Below are 21524 nucleotides of genomic sequence, written 5' to 3'. Positions count from 1 at the left end.
CTTGCAATCTAGGTTGTTAAATAACAAAAAAAATTCTATTTTTTGTATTTTTTTGTTATCTGAAAATCCCAGTAACTACTTTTCATTAATCTCAGACTAAAAACCGATATAGTCAGCTGATCATTTCCATTCTTTCTAGGTCTGATTTAAAAACAAAAGAAAACTGCAGATTAAATTTTTAAGCAGTAAAAATTAAAATTAAAAAACTGACACATGAAATGACCAATCTAGATGAGAGCTTGTTGTAATTTCAGTAGGTTTCATCTCACTGGTTATAATTTTATGAATGTCAATAAGAGCTTAAATGGTATAATTAATTTCAATGTTGTAGCCCCAGAATCACAAAAGTTTTATTTTAGATTGTTTGCAACAGTGGCAGGTAGGGGCAAGGTTGCTAGGTGATGAAATGAAGTCTTTATCATTAGTCTATGGTTTGTGATTATGTCTTTATAGCAGTTTTTGCCTACTGCATTCTGTAGATCACGGGTGGTTTTTTCATTACAAATTCAATTTTAATTGCTCACTAAAGTTTCTTATCCACAGTAAATGATTAACGAGAAGGAAGACTAGGAGATATGCATACTTTTTGTTCTTAAATAAACTTTTAAACTAAAAATGGTTTTCCCACTGTCGATCACATCACCCACCACATTTTTGATGCTTCAGTTGCTATACTGACATTTGCAACAATTAACCACAGAATCACAGAATAAGCTGAGTTGGAAAAGACCCACAAGTACCATTGTGTTCAACTCTTGGCCCTGCTCAGGACCATCCCTAAAAGTCACACCATGCATCTGAAAGCATTATCCATGCACTTGAACTCTGTCAGGCAGGTTCTGTGATCACTGCACTGTGAAGCCTGTTCCAGTGCCTAACCACCCTCTGGGTGAAAAACCCTTTCCTGATATGTAACCTAAATCTCCCCTGACACAACTTCAGGCTATTTCCTCGGATCCTGTCACCTTAGAGAAGAGATCAGTACCTGCCCTTCCTCTTCCCCTCACAAGGAAGTTGTCTCCTCCAGGCTGAACAGACCAAGTGACCTCAGCCACTCCTCACAAGGCTTCCCCTCAAGGCCCTTCACCATCTTTTTTGCCTTCCTTTAGATGCTATCTAATAGCGTTATATCTTTCTTATGTTGTGGCACCCAAAACTGCACACAGGATTCAAGGTTAGGTGAAATAAAGCAATAGTTTTTCTGGTTTTAATTAGTCAGTGAATACAGTCTATTGGTTTGGAACAGGAAAGCTGAGTCTGGCAACAGTTTATATCCACAGATGTTCTTTCCTGGTCACTTACACCTGTGTAGCATGAACCCACATGTTCTCTTCATAAAATAGGTCTAATAATAGTAAGCTAGTTTATGGCTCACATTTGAAAGCATACAGCAATTTTTAGGGAGTGTATTAAACAGCGCACCATAAGCATGACAGAAAATATTTATTCAGGTGCAGAGGTAAATAATACAATTGGAGGTTTCTGTGAAGATTTTTGTGCATCCAATCTCAGTTCATACACATCATCTTTCTTCTCTGATTCACAAGTCCTCAGCTTTGGCTCAAAATTACTTTTGAATTCTTGTCTGTATTTCTAAAGAATGCATGGGAATACCTGTTCCTGAGATCTGTTTGTCAGATGAATGCCTCCCACTCTGTATTCTTTATTTTCTTTTCCCTGCAGCTGATTTCAAACCTGTCTATAGTCTATATCGATATTTTTAATAACCTGGTCCCTTTCTGCTCTGTTTAACCCAATGAGGCTACATCGAATACTGGACAAGGCACATCCATGGAGTCTATCTGCCAGTCTACTGCCTTCACAGCTTTGGCTTGTGCTAATTCCTATGTTTCCAGACAGTACTCAGCCATTGGCTGGAAAAAGGTGAATGCCAAGAACTGCACCCAGTAAGCAGTTCTGTATTTTTCTGGAGAAAAAGGAAAATAATGTAGGTGCTTGCAGTTGAGCTGTGCTGGGTTAGCTGGTAAACCTTAGTGTAGTCCCTGTCTGCTCCTACCACTGATTTAAATGGCATGATTTAAATGCCTGCTTCCCAACAAACACCCCAAATAATCTCTCCTACCCTTCCTGGACTTCCTAGGCACCAAAGGTTTTACATAGACATCTTACTTTCATTTAAATATGTGTTACTCAGGAGAGAGTACAGAAGTGGGAAAAATGACTACTTATTTTTTCATGTAACTCTGTCCAGCAGAATTTGCATGAGTCTCATGGCTGACCCAGCTGAGTAAGAAGATACAGAACAGTCCAAAGTCTTTTCTCTGTCTCAGTGACAGTGAAAGGTGGCTTTTTAGCTTTAGAAGAAGTCCATGATCTGGAAGTGAACTGTATTGAAATTTCACGAAATTTTCTTAATACTAAAGCAGACATGATGGCCTTTTATTGGCTAGTATCCCATCTTATACCCTGGAAAATTTAGATTTTTTTTGGTTGGGAATTTTTCTCTATCTCATAGGAAGTCCAAAATGCTGATTTTCAGAATCTTAAAACATGCATTATGTACCAAGGCCTGAAACTATCAGTAAAGTACACACTGGCCTCTTTAGTGAGTGTGGTGTTCACTTTACAAACTATGCTTCAATATGAGGGTTTTTTGCTTCTTAAAGAATATCAATAGCTAAACTCAAAGATTTATATAAGCACAATAAATGTTTCTCTTATAAAATATTTCATATAGAAAACTTCAAAGTATTAGTTAAATTCTATTAGTATTTTCCTATGTAATTTTCAGTGTGTCAGTGGAAAAGATGGAAGGTGGATGTGAGGAGAACATGTGTTAAATGGCCAGAGGGAGGAAAAATCCACTAGCTTTTCCATTAAGTAAAGTCTTCTAGAGCAGAATCCTTGGTCTTTCAAAACATGCACTTTATCATTATTCAAGTCAATAAAACAAATGTCTTGGATTACATTTCGAGGAAAGGAAAGAGGGGCTGTGGCAGCAGTGGATGAAGCTCTTGCAGTATTATATCCTCATTTAAAGGAAACAAAGTTAAAAATAACTCCTAACAGAAACTGAACTCAACTGGGCTATAAAATGGGCAAGATATGTACATTATAGAAAAAATTAAAGAATAAAAAATTATTAATAGTTTTTGAAGAACAGAGGAAATCTAGTGATTTAAAAAAATACTGCAGAACTTTAGAAGACAAAATTATTTTTATTAACAGATACTTTAGTCATTGAAGTCAAGCTACTAAAACCAAACAAAACTAACACACAAAGGAGATTTCTTAGAATTACAAATTTTGCTACATAGGATGATCTTTTATATATGTTACATATATATAAGGTAGAAAAAAAATTAAAACAGTCTTGTGTTTTCAGCTGGCTTGGGAGATGATTGAAATCTTTGAAATATCATAGTTGCTAACAGAAATCTGGCAAAATGAACTCAAAGGACAGAAAAAAACCTCAAAACCCCATGTTTTCCTGTTGGTTTCGTTTTTACTCTTTCTTAATAAGGGAAAGAACTAAGAGCAACTGGATTATTGATGCATCATGGAACCACATACATAGACTAAATACCTGAATATCTCTAAATATCTCATCACTTTACCAACAACAAAACTTTGGACACTCTACATTTGAAAGAGATACAGATGGCTATTAGATGAGACATTCTGATGGCAAGATAGTATCACATCAGAATAGTCATTCTTCATGTACAGAACCATAGTTACAAAATCTCGGAAGGCTTTAGTGGCAATTTTGCTCACCTAAATAAATTAAATCTACCTTACTTTGTTCCTGTAGGAAAAAATTAAGATAACACTTTTGAAAAAGTGCACCAATCAATGCTGGCTTTACATACCTATATTCATATGCATGAGTGCCTACCTAGAATGATCATCATCAAAATCTTGGTGGTTTTAAGTGAATAACAATATTGTGATAAAAACCTATTATCAATTGGGCAAATTAATTTATTATTTGGCATTCATTTTATTTCTACTGTGCAAGTTTCAAGCAGAAAAATATTTAATTACTTCAGTGACCAACCACCCAACACAAATAGCCAGCTTCAGCAATTCAAAGAATGAAAGCTTCACAAACAACCTAGACACTAAACTGCATCTACATATCAAATTATTAGAGATAATAAAAGGATTCATAGTTAAAAGGAAGAAAGCAAGGGGGTATGTGTGGAGAATTTTGAGGAACTAAAAGGCATATTGTGTGCTTTTTTCTCTCAGGATATTAGGAAGAGCACTTATTTTTGCCTTTTGAAAAGACTGGTAGTCCAGGTATTGTCTCTTTTTAGGATATTCTTTATCTCATATCGCACATGAGGTTAGATGGTGTCTGAGTTATTCCTTCTGGACTTGAAAGGAAACCAGATGACGTGCTTAGTTAATGCTGTTACATTAACCACCTAGCGAGGGGCCAGGATCTGCTGCCCCCAGTGTGGACAGTATGGCTGGGTGAAACAGTGCATTGGCTGACCACAGCCCTGGTCATTACACTAGCAGACTTCCAACTGGCTGTGAAACTGCACAAAGCTAATCCTAAAAAGATGACCTTTAAGGTCCCCTCCAACCCAGGCCATTCTATGATTCCATGATTCCATGATTCTATGATTCTATGATTCTATGATTCTATGATTCTATGATTCTATGATTCTATGATTTGATTGTCTCTGTGATCGATTCTATGATTCTATTTGCTAAGGCTGCAAAACCAATGGGAAGATAAAGTTGTATTTAGCAAGCATACTTGCCCACAGTCACCCTCCCTCCCCATTTCATTTTCATGCACTCATACACACACAATACATGTGATTCTGGATAACCTAAGTCCTGTCAAAACAGATTGAGCACACAGCCTTAATCATCTGAGTCACACTGCATGAGAGGTAACAGTAGAACAGAATGGAAATGCTCAATCAGTTTCATTCTCAACAGCTGCCAATTCTTCCTAGTTTTCAAGAGATTAATTCATTTTGCTTCTGCCCCTTCCCCTGTTGTTCCCGACTGCTATTTCCAGGAAGTGCTTTAATCATTATCCATAGAAAAGATTTCTTTCCCCACTGAGGAAAAGTTTGATGCTACTGGCTGGGTTGTCACAATATCTATACGAAAGGGGACCTACAAATCATTAAATAGCTCTTATTGTGTAGATGTGGAGGATGGTGGGAGGGAAAGAAAGTAGGAAGAGAGAAGTCACAACAGAAATTTTCTCTCTCAACATGGCATTTTTTTCTGAAGCAAAATAAATTGTAAGTGCTTTTAACTGATGCTTTGCAACCATATCCATTCCTCAATGTGAAAATGAAGCCTTCAAACAGGGCACAGCTGAATAATTTCACCTACCAGTTGAAATGGAAGAGGCCCCTTATGAACTCGAGAGGTGTTTGGATCACTGACATTTTCATTGACATCAGGAAATTGTACTTTATTGGAATAAAGGAATTGCCTTCAGAAAGTGTGATATGATTCCAGCTCTACTTCTCCTAAAGGTCATGAGTATTTTGAGATAAATTCTGCAGTTATTATGTATCCTGAGGAGTACCTCAGGTTCTGACTAATTAATTTTTCCAAGAATATTCATGGAAAGACTTGTTATGTAAGCTGAGCTTTTTCAGCAGAACTGGATGCAGAAACAACATTCATTTAAAAATGAATAGTGTTGTGGCCTTCAAGTTTTGATATATTGTACCTTAGTGTTGCCCAGTACATGTTTACTCATTGACAGTGAATAAGCTGTGTACGGACAGTGAGATCTGTTCCCTGTCATCCTCAGTTACAGCATATGATTTTCTGTAACCCTAAAGATTCCAGTATAGAAGACACCACTTACATGCAAAGGGTGATGTCTATTTCACATGTCTAATCTTTGCCTGACTCATAGACTTATGAATGTTTGAATTATTTAAAAACATTATTATATGTGCATTTAAAGTTAGACCATATGTTTAAATCCCATGGTTTACTTTTTTGTTGTGGCTGTTGAGTCTGGGTGAATTGTCATCTCTGTGGTATTTTGGGACATTTCCACAACCAAAAATGTTGTGTCTTGTAGGGCTTTCATTTCAATATTTCTATGAAATATTTTTTTTTAATATCTGCTTCAGCCTTACTTCCTTTGCTTAATTTTAGCTTTTTTTTTTTTTAACAGTAGTAATACTTCACAAGCTGAGGTGTTGTCAATAACAGAGTTGGAGAAAAGCTACTGGCAAAGGCTGAAGAAAAAATTTAAACATTTGCCTCAACAAATAAAGATATTCACTCATTCAATTAGAACTGTGCCTGAGCACTGACCAGGAAAAAGATTAATATATTAAACACTATCTATAGGAAACAAGCGGATGAGGTTGTAATTCTGGATTTCATGTAGCAATGAGGAATTTCAGAAGAGAGCAACTATTTCTACCAGGGATAAAACTTTTGCTGTAAAAGTCACTTCAAATATTATGAACGTTTTACAGCAGCAAAGCAATGCTACATCTGTGAAGTGCAACCTCTAAAAGGCTTTTTATATTTGGATTGCCAGGGTATTATGTGTTGGTTTGAGTGACAGTGCATCTTCCTTAGGAAATACTTGGATCAGTCTCAGTTTGTGCTTTGTGCATCAGGACCTGAGATATCATGTTGTACAAGCAGAGATGTCTGCTAGATAGCTTACAAGTGTATTTTGTATAGACTACACAACCAAAATATAGATGGCTAACTGGTACAAAACCTGATTAAGTCTGACAAGGGTGCTGTTACAAATGTGAACTCCCCAAGGAACTTTGTCATTTTTGAGCATTAAGGGCAGTCTGACTTCAGGAAAACTGCAGTTTGCATGTGTGCTATGAAACAAAAATCAGCTTTTACAGAGAGCCTTCTGCCCATGAGAGTTGTAGAACTGCTGTTGGAATTTCTCTTTTGCTAGATTTTGTTCCCAGTCCCATTCTGAGACTTTGTGCAGCCTTACAATAGGGCTGACAAAGCACACAAATAGTGCAGCAACAGTGACCAGGTAGGAGGGAACAATACCTCCATCAGATATCTTTGCCAATGAGTATCAGTGATGCCATCACAGACTAAACATTCTTCATTACATGCAATATAACAAGTGGGTTTCAAATATGCGGGTAGCTGAAAATAAGCTATTTTGTAGGAACTGTTTTTAAAATGACTTTTTTTTTTTTTTTGGACTGGGGAATTATTTTTCATTACGTTTTCAATATTTCTTTCCAAATAAACTGATGTCATTCTGTTTGTACAACCAAACATTGCTTATAAACAGTTCATTTAAATGCACACCACATTATTGTATTTTACTTATTATTATTGATTCAAAGCTGTTTTGCTTTTTGAAAAAGTTGTTTTGTATATGCATTCACATGAACCCTCAGCCCCACCCCCACCATTTTTAATGGGGAATTTTGATTATGACTTTTTTTTTAATCTGCTCCAGAATGAACACAAATTATCCATCTGAACTTCCTGTACAACAGACATTAAATTTTCCAGTTATTCCATTCTATGTGCATTTTTAAAAATCCTTGTATTACAAGACTGTACCAGGAAATGAGAATGTCTGTTTCATATTATGGATACTTATGCCTGAAACTTACAGTAATTTGGTAACACATCTGTTTTGTGGTTATTTTAACCTTTGCTTTTGTTTCTATTTTATTATAATGAATATTTTCTGTATCTGCATGGATGGAATATCATAAGATAAATAATTTAATATTTATTCAGAAGATCTTCATGTCACAGAATGCAAACTATTGTATTAAGAAACAAAAACTTTTAGTGTTCCCTAAATTAAATAGACAAACGTGTTTCTTTCCATATTTTACCCATTACATGAATAATTTCATTTGAACAACACACATGCTATTTTATTTGAAGATACAGGAAAGGTAAAACAAGGTTGAAACTTATTTGCCAGAACATTGTTGATCTGAGCTTCAGTTCATATGCTATATAACAAGATTTCTTTTAACCAAATACAGATGTGGAATAGCAAGCTGCTCTGCTCACATCTTTGTGGTTTGTATTGGAAAAGATGAACTGAAAGACGCAAACATGCCAACTCCTAATACAAATATGTTTGATTCAGGAGACATTACTGCAGGGGAGATGGTATCAATGTTTCTCTTTGGTAATTCTAAGAAGAAAGTATATACATATATAGGAGATATATGTATATATTATAGTGTTTTTATCTGCAAAAATAGATCAAGTTTCTGCAAGGCAAGAACGTGCAAAAACCTGATCCACCAGTCCTGTCTTTATGGTGATTAGCCATAGAATCAACTGAGGTCATCAGGATGATTAACTTCCCTGTTGTTTTATAATACCCTAAAACCTGAACTCATCCTCTGTATCGGAATTCTGTTTTAGCTGTTACTTAATATAGTAAAGAAACTTTCTTTTGAAGATCATAAACATCCCTTTGGGTGAGCTTAAAGAAAATTGAAGATTAAATAACTCATTATGAAAATAAGTAGTCTGTTAAAAAAAAAAAAAGAGGCACTAGTCTTTGATTTTGTGAGCTTAATAATATTCCATCTAATCAGATACTATATTAAAATGATCAAATTATAAAAATTTAAAACAAAATAATAATCTTTAAAGTATTTGATCAGCTTCCTAGGAAAATTTCAGGTCCACTGACTTCAAGTCAGCTCACAAGTCGGGAGCCTCTTTTAAAGTTTTACAGCCTTCTAAAATTACATCTGAATTCATGAACCAAGCAATCTGTTAAGGCTGCAAAGTATTTGTGTTCAGCTCTGCTCAACATAATTTCTGAAGTGATGGTAGTCTGTGTAAATCAGCTCAACATGACAGTATTCAGAAGATTGATGCCACTGATTACCAGGGTATGCAGGAGACAAGGAGAGCCTTTCTCTTTATATTCTCTGCTTCCTCAAATTAAGGACTTGATTTTTACTGCCTACTAAACTCCAACATTGGTCAGAAGAGAGAATCCCTTAGGGGTTCTGGGGCTTCCAATCAACTTTCAACAGCTGCTGCAAATTCCTGGCAGATGAGGGGACTTGCAATAAACTGATATAAACACACACAGAGAAAGAGTGTCCTATGTCTTGAATTTTCTCTTTCCATTTGGAATTATAACTTGTTTAAATACAAGATTTATTCAACTTCAATATTGAATTTTCATCTTGATCATACAGGAAGGGGAGGGGCAGGTGCTGATCTCCTCACTCCTGTGACCAGTGACAGGCTCGAGAAAAAGGCATGAAGCTGGAGGTCTAGGCTGGATATCAGGAAAAGGTTTTGCACCCAGGAGGTGGCTGGGCACTGGAACAGGCTCCCCAGGGAGGTAGTAAATAAGATGACAAAAGCTAAAGAAAAGGACCTAATGAATCCAGAAAAAATAAGAGAATTTCTTAGTCACCAGACATAAGACAAATGCTTTAGAACCTGAAATATATTAAAAAAGAAAAAGAAAGATACCAGAACTTAAAACAAAGGAAGGAGCCTATTATGGTGCAATTTCTATTAATATAATTTGTATCACTGATGTAAGTTTCTTTTAATCACGATTAATTTCATTGATTAGGAGAAATTTATTATGCTGTAAACTATCTAGAGGCAAAGCAGATTGGCCTTGCTCTATTCTCTAGACAATTCTGATGCAAGAACAGGGCCAGAGATTCCACTGCACTATTCAACATCGTTACATTCAGTGTCCTAGAGCTGTGCTACTTTCCCCACTTACATTTAACTTATAGATTGACTGAAGGACCTCAGAGTTGCATGCTGTTGTTATGACATTGAAGTGAGACATCCAGACATCCGAAGAGGGTGAGGGGCTGAGCTGAAAAGCAGCTCCCAAGGAAAGGAGACTTTTCCTCTCTTCTCACAGCTCTTCTCACACAGCTCTATTTTAAGGCCACACAGGTGCACCAAAAGCTGAGCCCAGGTAGCCAAACTTGATGAGACATTGATATATGACATTGCAACCAGAGCCATGACAACGTGTGCCCATGCAATTGATAATTCATATTTTCTGGGAGGGCACAATAAGCTCTCTAAAGAGATCACAATGAAGCTCAATAATAATCTCACCCAAGAACAGGTGTCCCAAGTGAGGATTTTGTCCAGTCTGGGCTGGCTCTAAAAGGAACTAGGCATTTGACATAGTATAATGATCCTTGTCATCATAGGGGATAACAGAGCAAAGGACAACTTTCAGATATCTTTTGCTGTTTCCCCTGCCAATCTGATAATCACCAGGATAGAGATTGCAACAAAATCTCACTTTTCCCAGAAGATTTTGAAGCATCATTTGTCTATTTAAGGATTTGTTCGAAGCTTTTCTCCATGAAAACTCCCATCTATAACTCCAGCATTCAGACCTCTTACACTGTATAACACAGTATTTATGAGACTTCAAATTTTAACCACCTTAGGAAACCCCTGTTACTTTTAAAAAATTTCCTGCTTTTCCTGTATAATCTAACCATATGCCTTTGAAGTTTCTACCTCACCAACATGCTCTTACTTCATTGGTTGTCTTTTAACCTTGTTTTTTTTTTTTTTAACAGATTTACTTTGGAGATTTTGGAGATTTACCTTGGAGAGAATTTCAAATGTGTTTTTTATTTTTTCTGCTACATTTATTCATATATAAAGGTAAGCAAAATACATTTAAACTACCTAGGACCCTATCCAATTATTCAAGCACTGCACATAACATAACATGCTTGTAGAAAGAGATGGCTGATGAAGTTAAACACAAAATTAAATCTCTGTCAGGTAAATTATCCCCCATTAAGAGCCATATTGAAATCACAGATTATTACTGGATATTGTTGCTGACATTCAGAAATTAAAGTGGAACTTCTCAAGTGCTATTGACACTAAAAATGCCTATTCAAATACTTAGATCTATCAAGTTTTGCCACTTAAAATCTAATACATGTTTTATATCTCCTAAACTTGTAATAGCTCTTCATCAGTTAAAGCCACTAAATCTTGCTTATTGGTCAATTAGAAGAAACAAATGCAGAGAAAAGTTGTGGAATTAGGATTCCATTGAAGACAAGACAGATCTGTGTCTTCTGCCTAATTCTGTGTGACCAGTGGTCATGTCTTACACACAGTGGAAGAGGGGCTCCATCAGGCTTTCCCTAGGAGAATGTGAGATAAGTATTACTTTGAGAAAATTTTAGATTGAGGGCACAGGATTTGAGACTTGGTACTAGAAAAAAAAGCCTCAAGAGTTTTCTGATGATGGGATTGTTGTCAGCAGGTACTGCTAGTGATAGCCTGCAGTCTTTAAGAGCTCATAAACTACATAGATTTTCACTGACTGCTCAAGAGTGAGTCCACCAGCTAATCGTGGGTACAGAATTCAAAACTGTTAAGCAAGCAGGCAGAGTTGCTCTACAGCATAGGTAGAGTATATTTGCTTCACTCAGTTGTCAAGAAGATATGAATGATACAGTTATTTTCTCTTCCTATTTTTATTCTTGTTTTCCTCCTTTTTCATCCTGATCTTCCCAAATGTAAATGCAAATTATTTTCCCCAGTCATTTTCTATGTTAGCAGTAGTCTAACCTGTCCTCACGTCTGGATGCCTGGAAGTTTTTGGAAGAAAAAACTAGGTCTAATTCCTTCAAACCATGTTGTTCTTTCAGAGTTTCCAGAGAAGATACAGGAATGTTTCAGTGATTCCAGACTGAGAGGAGAGGGCCAGCTTTTAACACTGCTATACACTACTGCAGAAGAAATAGCTAATTTTAACAGTATATGCAATGCATATGACACTTATCTTCAGAGTACCTGATATTGGTATTAGTTCTCCATGCCTCTTCCAGTTAGAAAAAAAAATTATTTTATGCTAAACTGAGGGGGAAATTTCAAGACAGGTCCTATTAGGTATTATTTTCAGCTAAAAAAAATCCCTCACCTTATTAATTGCATGATGAGTGTGATACTGCTCTGTAAATGGCTGCACTAGCAGCTTTCTCCATAAAGAAAAATATCCCTTGTTTTTCCTCTGCTCAATTTGCATCGTCTTAAATAGTATTAAATCTAAAATAGATGTTTTTATCTAAAATATCAAAATCCATTCACTGCTTGATGAAGTACCTTTGTGGGAAACTGAATAAAACACTGTATCATAATGTGCAGTGTTTGCTATAAAATTATTTCTATTTGATCCTATTGGATTATATGATATCTCAATTTCAGGCATTTTTCTTAAACATCTATATTCTTGTTATATATTAGATACCTATATCAATTTACTTACAGCTAAAATGTGCCTTTAGAGGTCCTCTGTTAGATGTGGTGTCAGCTTAGAGAGAATAAGAGGATTTGGGGCTCAGTGTTTTTCATAATTCATTTGTATTCTTTCAGTGATTGGTATGCAATAACAATACCCAAAAAGATGCTGTGTATTCCACAGAGATACTGTAGAAGAGTTGCACACAAATGAAACAGGATGAGCTTGTAATGAATACACTACATCATTACCGCTCTATTTTTATGGCATTATAGGTATTTGACTTTGCCATTACAGTTACATGTTTGTCCCCTCTTTTCTTAGGGGCTTGCCTGAGCTATGCAAAACTGGTATTTATGCAAGCTGTTGTAAAAGGAACTTCTTCTCTCTGAACAAGTGTTGTTTGCTCTCAGATTTTCAAATATTTACTCCATTGCAGTTTTTCTTAGATGTTTTCCTGTGGTACATTGGGTCAAGTCTGAATGTAGCAATTTGCTGACGCATCCAACAATTTGCATAGGTCAGTAGCAACAGGGAAAATATTTTGCCCTTCAAATCTACTTTCATTTGTTGTTGCTACAGCTTGTTCAGCAAATAGAAGACAATGTTGGAAGACTACCAAAGAGCCTGAGAGTAAAACATCAGATGTGCTACCAGAAATTGTACGGTCTGCCATTAAAAAAGTTAATAGATTTGATGGATTGAGAGTAGAAATATTTTACTTTGTACTTCAGAATGATTCCCTGTCATCCAGAGATTCTCTGACAAGTAAGCCATGGATATATTTGGAAGCTATTAAGTTGCTTAATATTTAAAAGTGGAATAATAAATTTAGATGGTGATATGAGAAAGGCTAAACAACCTCATTTCTGTAAAGGTAAATTCTCCCTCTAATGAATTAGAATTCTTCCAAAGCATAAAAATAAAAATGTGATCCTGATGACAACTTATTTAGTTTTTCAAAAGCCCATTAACCAGGTCTCTAAAAAGAGGTAATAAACAAATGAAATTGTTATTGTTTGACTGTAGTATACCGTCATGTATACAAAACGGGTTGTGGGAAACAAATGAAAAAAACCAGTTTTTGTCAGTACAAAAGATTAAAAGCAGGGTGTCTCAGGCTCTCATATACATGTTTGGCTTATTAATGTATTAATGCATTAGAAAGAAAGCTAAACAAGAAGAAAACAAGTGTATTGGAAGAAAAAAAGTTGATGAAGTCCAAAAAAAGAAATTAAAGTTCATCTGAACTGAAAACTTGCTGAAATTCAGTGCTGAAGAATTGAAAGAAACCAAATTTTGTGAAAAAATGTTATCTTCTTGTATACCATAAGGGATTTCATGTTCAGAGTGTGAGTCCAGGAAAATAATCTGGGTCTTGCTCTTCAGTGAGCTCTGTGCAGTTGCACCTGGAAAGGACAAGAGGTTTCTCAAAACCTGAGAAATGAGATAGAAAAAGTCTCCTGCACAGTCACATGCCACATGCCTACCTGGAATTCTCCACCCAGAAACAGAAAACTGCACATCAAAAGGGAGGTGCAGAATTAGAGATTACAGCCTTTCTCTCATTGAGACCTCTGAAGAAAGACTGAAAGATTAAGTTATAGAATTTCAGAAAGAAGGTGGTGACAGAAAAAGATCTATAAAGTTATAAGTGTTTTAGAGAGGAGGGGCAATTTTCTGTCTTCTTGTTTTATGTCCCAGAACCAGGGGGCAAAGAAGTAATTAAATTGAAAAATCTAACTTTCTAAATAAAATATCGAAATATTTTTCCATGTAATGCTCAGGATTGGCAATCACATAGTAATATTTTCTTGAGAACAAGAAACTAAGATTCAGAAAATGATATTTCCAAAGGAAAAATGTATAGTTTCCAGACGAAAAGATTTTTGCAGACCTTTGGAGTGCAAAACTCTCCTCACCTTAGGTACTTTGGAGAGGTGTACTTGGTCTCTTTTTGAAGAACTTTTCTCTGCATATGTAAAGGCATTTGTACTTCAGGAGAGTTACAGCATTAGATACTTAAAATGCAGGTGCACACAAGGTGACTTGGATGCCTTTCAGTGCCTTATTCTGAAATATCTGGCTTCTTCCTGTGCACATGCTATCGCTGACTACCATGGAAACAAGACTGTGGATGGGATGGCTCATGGATAAAGCTCCAGGAATGACAGCTGTCCTGTGGACTGCTGCCATCTAGGGAATTACTCCTAATTTCAGTGGGCAACAACTGTGAATAAATCATGTGTTAGTTTTATTGATGTTCAGAAGACTTTGTAAGCTTCTTCTCCTTGTTGATCAAGCACTGAACACTCATATTTGTTGCCAAAGCCAATGGGAACCCTACAAAAGCAGCCCATGGAAATGCATGGTTTGATTTGTCCACTTTGTTTAATAAAATGATAAAAGGTTAAAAGATATGTGTCTAATATACTAAAAGGTAAATTCTTACTAAAAGAAAAAAAGAAAATCCTGAAAGATGCATTACAGGAAAACAGAAAAAAAGATTAGGTTTTTTTATAATACAAATCCTTGCAAGACTAGGTCTTTTCTACTGACTTAATTCTCAGCTGAACTAGACCTGTGATCCAGCCTTGTGAATTGCAAGCGTGGCAGAAGAGATTAATTGGGAATGAGGAGTAAGGAAACCTTAGGTCTTTTTGTGCAGCAGTGTTAATTTATAGACTTAATGTGCAGTTGAAACCTGCACATTTAGATGGCTTGTGACCAGCTGGAACATCAGAAGCACACACCATGTTTCCTGTGGGACATTCCCCCAGAAATGACTGAGAAAAGACAAACAAACAAATTAAAAAAAAAAGCAAACAGAAAAATATAGAGAACATAATCACAATGGTTTAACGGCAACAAACAGTAGTTATAATTTATTTAAACATTAATATATCTTTATTTAAATTTAGGCCAGAAGTTATTTTTGAACCTTAAATTTGTTTGTAATTTTGGCACTTTAAAACTATTGAAAACATAGCTATTTTTAAGTTTTCCCTGTCATTTTTTGATGATTTTTGTTCCTTAAACAAACCCTGTTATGTCTGGCAGTGACTTCTCCAAAATACCTCTTTCCTAAATGCACCCAACTAAATAATTGCAGATCTTTCTCTGCTAGCCTGTGACCTAGCTAATTTTCCTTTTCATGAAGCTGTATTTCTCCTCATATTGACAGGTTTTATTATTTTTTTTGAAATTCAGATGTTGTGTTTATGAATATCAAAGTCATCTTGGGAACTCAGCACTGACAGCATAGTCTGTCATCCTGTGCTGTACACAATGGTGTTTTGTGGAATATGTAATGGGATAAAAACACAGAACCAAATAATTTTTTTTCTGCAATCAGCTGCTTTTCTTCATGCCAGGAATCTCTCCCTAGCTAATACCAACCTGTACAATGGGAAGCCTGTGAATTATCTTAAAAAGTTACTAGATCAGTAGTCAGCTGATCCAGATTTCTTTGCAACAGTCTAGACAACACAGCTCAGCACCCTGTCCAGATGAATCTGAAGTGTCCCCCACTTCCCTGGTGTGATCATTCCAATGGTTGATTTTTCTTATTGTAAAAAATATTTTATCCTGTATTTAACTGGAATCTCCCCAGAAGTAACTTGCATCCATTACCCATTGTCTTTTCCAAGTGACTCCTTGTTAAAAGGAAATGTCCTGTTTCAGCTAGGGTAGAGCTAATTTCTTCTCAGTCGCTATTACAGTGCTCTGTTTTGGATCCGGATTGAGGATGGTGTTGATAACACACTGATGTTTTGGGCTTTTTCTAAGTTGTGTTTATCCTAAGTCATGTTCTGCCAGTGAGGAGGTGCACAAAAGAAACTGGGAGGGAGCTTAGCCAGGACAGGTGACCTAAAAGGAAGTTCCACAGCATAGAACATCATGCCTGGTATATAAACTGGGAGGAGTTACCCTGAAGTGAGGGCTGATCTGGGTTTGGAAGGGGGCTCTGGCATCAATCAGCTGGTGGTGAGCAATTGCATTGTGCATCACTTATTTCTCCATTTTTATTGTCATTATTGCTATAATTAAACATTATTAGTGTATTTTACTTTATTTTTAATTATTAAGCTGTTCTTATCTCAACCTGCAAGTTTTATTTTGGTTCTTCTCCCCATTCCACTGGTGTAAGAGTCAGAGGGGGGGTGAGTGAGCAGCTGCATGGTGCTTAATTTCTAGCTGAGCTTAAACCATGACAGGAACTCTCCATATTCTTTGTAACACACTTTAAATGCTGGAACATGGGGATGAGGTCTCCCCTTAACCTTTTGATCTCAAGGCTGACTCTCAGCCTTCCCTCATATGGCAGGTTCCCTGGTCTTTGGTCATTTTTGTGCCCTTCTCTGGACCCTCTCCAGCCTGTCCAAACCTTTTTGTATATTAGGAAAGAAAATCAAACCCAGTATTTTAGACATGGCCTGACAACCACTGAGTAGTGGTAAAATTACCCTCTTCAGCAGAATGAGAAGATAATGCATTAAGCTCCTATGCTCCTTTGCCATTAAAGTTCTAAAAATTCCAAAGTTCTAAATTCCTTCAAAGTTGGTTAATCTCAGAAACCAGCCTCAGACATCTCTTTTTTTTGGGTGATTACATTTTCACTGATTGACACACAGAATCCTTCATCTAGGCTATGAACTATCTGTGTGTCATGATAATTACTAAAGATCCACTCTCATGAATGCTAACAAGCTGCTTCGAAACTTAGCAAATCTCTCCTGTCTACTTTTTTCCTTCTTAGTGACTTATCTATACTAAATTAGTTCCCAACCATGCTGTGCTAGCTGATTTTTTTTTTCACTTCATATTTTGCTTTCATTTCTTTTCCTTGTTCACTAGCACTAAATGCACTCATATTTACTTACTGTTAGTTCAAAGCCTTGTGTGGGAGCCACAATTCCTGGGCAGAATCAGAGCCCAGTTATACTACTTAGGAGTTAACTGCAATAGACAAAATCCAACACTGAAGGAGACTACTGACAAATTTAGAGTTAATTTTCTTTTTTTAAAAGCTACATTAAAAAAAAAAAAACCTTTTAATTTAAATTTTAGATTTTTTAAGTTTTAAAAATAAAATCTGCTTACAGACTTCTGGTCTTATGTGTGTTAAAGGACTACAAATCTCATTGACTGTGACAGAATTGAAGACTCCTGCAGCCTTTACACAGTTAAAACGGTGAAAGGAAACTTGTCACAAAGTCAGAAGTCTACGATATGCTGAATTCTCACAAATTTCTCAAAGCAGAAAAAATCTGTTTGGTTTCTACTGTTGTAGTCTCAGCATTGAAATAAAAAAAAATAAATTTCTCCACCGTATTTATTTCCAGAACTGTTGCTCTCAAATAAACAGGTGGTGATTTGGGATATTATATTGTGTTGTAATTGGAGCTGATTGTGAACGCAGTGGTGAGATAGCCTCATTTTGGAGAATAATGATAATTTAATTTACTGAGATTGCTCAGTAACCCATTTTCTTGGAGGTTACCAGAACAGGAATTCTGCTTTTCACCTCCACTCCTGTGTTATCTGGATTAATGGCTTTTAGGCACTCTTTCCTCATAGAGCATGTTGTATCTCTGTGCTCTGTGGACCAGCAATAACAGGAACAATACTTAAGGAAAGACATTCTGCATTAATCAAACTTCATGAAAATCCTGTTTGTGGCATATTTTGGGTTGTAATGTCAAAGGATGGCATGAGGTTAAAAGATCCATCTGGATTTTAGGGAGAGAAAAAGTTCAGAACATGAGCAGAATGGAGGGAAAGGGTCATGGTTCAAACCAGCTTGAAGACCTGATTCACAGAATAATTAAGAATGGGAAAGACCTCTAAGGTCATCAAGTCCAACCACTAACCAACACAACCTAACAATGCCAAGTCCACCACCAAACCATGTCCCTAAACACGAAATCTACAAGTTTTTTGAAGACTTCCAGTTTCCAGACAGACAGTCTGTTCCAATGCATGACCTCTTTCAATGAAGAAACTTTTTGTAATATCCAATCTAAACCTTCCCTGACACATGTGTTTGTGGGAGACTCCACGTCCATGAGAAAGGTTAGCCACAGGATCTGGCCAGGGGATCAGTCAAAGCCAAAGACTCTCTATGTCCCTCCATATGACCTTCTGTCTGGTGTGAATACTGAAACACTGTACCTTTACAACTCAGCGGGGTAGGAAATATGAGATGCAAAGCTCTGGAGTCTATCACCAGTACAGAAGATCAGCTGCCCAGGACTACATACAGAATCCCAGGATACACTTCAGAAAGGAAACTTGTTAACCCTGATGTTTTGGCCCTTCCTTTCAACATCACCAAAATAATCTCTGGTGGCAGGAGTTTATATGCACTATTGCAAACTGAATGATAAGTAGGATTTCCCAGTCCTGTTTATGAAGAGTCTTTGAAGGACCTAATTCAAACATGTAATTGTCAAGTCAGGAGTTAATTTTTAATATCTTTTTTTAAAGGCATGTTCTGTTAACACAATTAGAGATAGATACAAGAGAAAAGGAGAAAGAAAGGGCTAAGGAGACTTGAGAAATACAGCAGCAATATGTGATGACCTCTCTCTCTTTAAATTAATTCAATTCCTTGAAGGTATAACTTTGAAATATAGAGATATATTTTGCTATATCCATTCTATCCATTTTGATTTCACCTCATTTCTATTGTCTAGAATACTTCCACCAGAAATAAGGAACTACAAAACAGACTTTGTTCTTTTGGGTACGATAATTTAAAATGTAGTTATTTAAATCTCTATGCTTTATTCTCTCATTTTGGATCTGCTTTGTCAAATATGGGTTTGGGCTTATTTTTGTGAATCTCTCTTGATACACTTTGGGAAATTGTAGCTGTCTCAAAAACCTATTAGTACCAAATATCTTAGGCTGTGGTTTAGCTGTTGGAGAGTGCTGGTGGAATTCATGCCTCCGGTTTGTAAAAAGAAGTCTTATTCTTAGCTCAAGCAAGGCTGTGCTTGTACTGCAGAGGTAGAGATTGTATCAGTTAAATTGTTAATGAAACATTACTAACTGGGCACTTCAGGTGTCAGGGTCATCTTTTTCTTGGTTCAGTGTAACCAACGGAGACACAGTGGCTCCTATTATGAGTCACCTGTTGAAACAGCCTGCTTAGCTACCCGAGGGATGCTGAGATTTAAAGAGATTATCCTCCTCTCCTATAAACTCCTATATTAGGGGATATATATTTAATTCACATTCTATTGATGAAATGCTACTGATTCTAAGGACATAGATTCTTAGAAATACAAATAGATCCAAATAGTAAAGAAAATTTATTAAAATTTATTTTACTGGGGAGTCTTGCCTGACATCCACAGATCATGGCAGGAATGAATCACAGAATGCCATGAGATGTCTATATTCGGGAAATGTGTCATTTTCCCTGCAAAAGAACCTTATTATAGGGAAAATTACCCATTGTGAAATTTGGTTCTGTTTTTGATTTTTAAAATATTATTGTTCTGTTAAAGGACATGCATCCATGCAAACAAATAGACTTTTTGTTCTGTGGATTTAGATCGGGGGAGAAAAGTGAACAGGTAATCTTTGTCTGCAAATTAAATCTTCCCTTAAATATCTTGAAAACACGTTAGAATTTGGGCGGTAACAATATTAGTGGTAAACTCTAATTTCAAAAAGTCCTATAGCCACAAAATTAGGAACAACTCTTTTGGCAGAAAATACTGCTTTTGAATTGAACATGACCAGTTAGAAGACATGCCAAGGACTTTGCAACAAACTGTGCAAAGTAATTTCATGTCAAAACTTGCTATATAATTTGTCCCATCAGGAAGTCCTCCTTGTGAGATGAAGAAATAATTCCACTGTCTATCTTGCTCCTGTAAAAAGAAATTCTGAAGCTAGACCAAAGTGGTGGTTGTTTAAAATTAAAGATTAAATAATTACACTGATTTATGGACAAAAAGAGCAGTGGGGATAATGTGTTCAGTCTGCAGCAGCCAGTGACACACATCACCACATACAGTATCCTGTCACATTCTAGCATTGCATATAAATGTCAACCGTGCTATTTATTTTCAATTTAAAATGCATTAATATTAGCTCTATCATGCTGACAAATCTTATAATGAAGATAGTTGATTATCTTTTTTTCCTGAAGGACAGGGAAAGACAAGGACTCATTTCAATGCAATAATGAACATCTCTTATTATTTTATTGGGAAATTGATTCATTCATCCTGGTCTTATTTATGTTGAAATAGCCTATAAGCAAAAGACAGAAGCAAGGAGAGATCAGAAATCATCACTTAAGAAAAATTTCTTGGAAATATTAGAGAATAAACAAGAGCAATATTTCTCTCTTTATACACTCTAATACCTGTGATTAATTGATTTATATTATGATTAATTGCTTTACCTGTATTCATCAACTTTGTGTTAATTTGAAATTGTTTTACACTTCTCAAAAGTTCTACAGACATTATTACTTAAATCCTTTGTTTACTGAACCACAGAACAAATCACTGACTTACATGATTGATTGACTGATTGATTGACTGATTAATTTGTATTTCCTTTGTCTAACAAAAGACAGTGCTATCATGGAGTGCTGTGTTTTTAAGCATATGCAAAGTCATGTTTTAACATTACCTACTCCAAACATTTGAAAACCCAAGACTGAGAAAATCACAAAGCTAGATTAATCATAATTTACTCTTATAAAACAGTATGTTCAAGATTCACTTTCAGAAAATGGAAAAACAAATTGTGGATCTTATGTCAACGACAGTGATTGCAAGACATAAGACATATTGAATGAAGAGATGCTTACATTACAGAAATGGTCACCAAAGGCTATATGATACAGTGGTTTTGAAACATGTCTGGAGACTCATGAAATAGAATCACTGGATAATCCAGGTGGGAAGTGCCTCAGGAGATCTCTAGAGCACCCCTCTATTCAAAGCAGAGCCACCTGTGAGATGAGTGTAAGTTGCTCAGGGCTTTTTCTTGAACCTCCTTACAAGGATGGAGCCTGCATAGTCTCCCTATGCCATTTCTGATGGTCCTCACAGGAGAAAAAGTATTTTCTGATTATATTTTGGAATATATTTTGTTCTAAGTTATGTCTGTTATCTTTTTGCTGTAAAGAGCCTGTATTTGTCTTCTTAATGACTTCTTTGTAGATACCATTAGATTGTTATTAGACACTAAACTTCAGAGACTGTAACTTGGTATTTATTCTACTTATATATAGTTAGCACACACATTCTGAGAGTATTTTACTACATTTTTAGTC

The 21524-nt window shown here is 36.0% G+C and overlaps 1 protein-coding gene across 1 annotated transcript in view; it reads right to left on the bottom strand.

Annotated features, from left to right (window-relative positions):
• NALF1 (NALCN channel auxiliary factor 1) overlaps positions 1-21524 on the bottom strand; it is a 443768-nt gene that overhangs the window by 21942 nt on the left and 400302 nt on the right. The window lies entirely within an intron of this gene.

The sequence above is a fragment of the Lichenostomus cassidix genome, chromosome 1, assembly GCF_008360975.1.
Source record: "Lichenostomus cassidix isolate B80296 chromosome 1, HeHo_3.0, whole genome shotgun sequence".
Classification (NCBI taxonomy): Eukaryota; Metazoa; Chordata; class Aves; order Passeriformes; family Meliphagidae; genus Lichenostomus; species Lichenostomus cassidix.
This window is presented reverse-complemented; position numbering and strand designations above follow the sequence as displayed.